At 40.9% G+C, this 2407-nt stretch overlaps 1 pseudogene; it reads left to right on the forward strand.

Moving 5' to 3' along the window:
* The first annotated feature begins 279 nt into the window (after positions 1-279).
* LOC118981046 (adenylate kinase 4, mitochondrial-like) lies at positions 280-1073 on the forward strand (annotated as a pseudogene).
* The last annotated feature ends 1334 nt before the right edge of the window (positions 1074-2407 follow it).

Below are 2407 nucleotides of genomic sequence, written 5' to 3' on the forward strand. Positions count from 1 at the left end.
AGACTGTATACAAGTCTTAGAGTTACCATCTCCCACTGGTTGATGTTGGTTGTAACTATTTGTTAATTAATATGCATGTATTACTTGTGATCACAGCAGGTTTTAACACTAATTACTCGTCTTTTAATGTGAGAACAACTTGCAAGTCATTGCATTACAGAAATGGGAAGATTTAACTAGAAATTATATCAATTTAAAGTGGCCAAAATGCAGTTTTCTTTTAGTGCCTAAATTTTTTGCATACAAAATTAGAAAATGCCAGCTCTAAAACTGAACTGAATGAATGGGAAGCATATATTGATTTTGAAATTAAAAGTTTCTAGGAGGAGCACAGATAAAATTTTTTGTAAGTTAAAAAGACAGCTGGAGAGTCCCGGAGCTAATGGAGGATGTTAGAAGCAGGGGCCAAAGAAACAAAGGGCTTCACGAAGGCCTCTGCCTGGGTTGCCCATGTGATCGGCCCTCTCCTCACACAAGCAATGGCTTCCAAAGTCCTGCTGCCCTGGTCAGGCAAAGGCACCATGTGCCAGAAGATCACCTAGAACTTTGGCCTCCACCATCTCTCCAGCAGCTGCTTGTTGCAGGAGAACATCAAAGCCAATATAGAAGTTGGTGATATGGCAAAGCAGTACATAGAGAAAGGTGTTTTGGTTCCAGATTATGTGATCACACGCCTAATGATGTCAGAGCTGGAAAATAGGTGTGATCAGCACTGGCTCCTAGACAGTTTTCCTAGGACATTAGTTCAGGCTAAAGCCTTGGACTGAATCAGTGACCTGGATCTAGTGATAACTTTGAACATTCCATTTCAAACACTCAAAGATCACCTTAGCCACTGTTGGATTCACCCTCCTAGGAGGGTATATAACCTGGATTTTAACCCACCTAATGTACATGGGGTTGATGATGTCACTGATGAACCATTGGTCCAGCAGGAGGATGATAAACCTGAAGCAGTTGCTGCCAGGCTGAGACAGTACAAGGACATGGCAAAGCCAGTCATTGAACTATACGAGAGCCAGGGAGTGTTCCACCAATGTTTCAGAATGGACACTAACAAAATCTGGCAATGAAATTTATTCCTGCTGCCTTAAAAATTAAAATAAGTATTCTTCTTCATGCATTGTGATTATCCCCAATGAGGATCCTTTACTATTCCTGGGAGTGACTTCAGTGTAATCATTGCCTTTGGAGTTTGGAGCAGAAGTATAAGAAGTGGGAATGGCCTGATCCCCGATTCCATACTCCTCCTTCACTCCCTTCCTCCTCCCTTATAGCAAAATAGGTAGCTGCAGCCAGTGTCAGGGTAACTCATTGTGTCTCAGCAGTGTTTGCTGTTTTTGAGGTTTTCCAGCAACTGAGGGGCCCTTTGCTAGGTCATATCGGTAAAAGACCAACACCTTTTCTGTGGTTTTTGAAAGATAATGCTTGTTTCATGTCCAGTGGCCTAAAAATACATACATTTCTGGTTTTCCTCAACAAACTCCTTCAATGATTTTGAAAAAGATTAACTTTTTTATAAAAAATGAAATATTTCGAGAAAAATAAAATTCAAGAGACAGCTTTTTTCAGTTTTCATTCTATTGCCACACACGCGGTTCCTTCCCTGTTAGGCAGAAATAATTTGGATGGTCTTTTGTGATTCATACTGTCCTTACAATCTGTGTTCTAAGCAGCTGTGGATTAATTTTGCTTTCCATTATCCTGACAGGCTTATTTAGACCTGAAAACGTTGCTGTGTTTAATACCCTTGCAAACATAAAATAGGTACCATTATCAAAGGCCTACTGAGTGATATGTGCAGTTTTTAGATCTTTATAAATACAGGGTAGGACAAAAGTAGGTACAGTTGTTCACATGGGCAGTAATACATAATTGATAAAAATAATACAAGAGTAAACTACATTTTGTGTGCTCTCAGCTGAAAGCCTACTTTTGCCCTGCCCTGTAGTTCATCTTCCAGGCATCCTGTGAGATAGGCACGGTCCCACATTTATAAAGGAAGAAGCTAGGTCAAAGATATGAAGAAACTTGCCCGGGCTCCTGCTGCCAAACAGTGTAGCCAGGACTCACACTCGGGTTTTCCTGACTGTGCAGCCTGAGTTTGCTCCTGGATGTTAACTTCCTGTTTCCTGTGCCATGCAGCCCATGGAGAGACTGCTTGGTTTTGTTTGTATTTAAAGACAGCCTCACATCAAAAATAACAGAGTTCCCTGTGGTGACTTTCAGCTTTATATGATAGTGTTATGATTCCCTTTGCTTAATTAAGCAAAGGGAGCTGCCATAGGAAAATATGAGCCCTAGGTTCTCCTCTGTAACTACTCATTTATGAATAAAATGAAAGGCTGTCAAAGTAGGCTGGCTTGAGTCTGGGCTAGTCTATGGAAAAGACAAGCTCATGTTCTTC

Source organism: Sturnira hondurensis, unplaced genomic scaffold, assembly GCF_014824575.4.
Source record: "Sturnira hondurensis isolate 20B ecotype Veracruz unplaced genomic scaffold, ASM1482457v3 Scaffold0023441, whole genome shotgun sequence".
NCBI classification, from domain to species: domain Eukaryota; kingdom Metazoa; phylum Chordata; class Mammalia; order Chiroptera; family Phyllostomidae; genus Sturnira; species Sturnira hondurensis.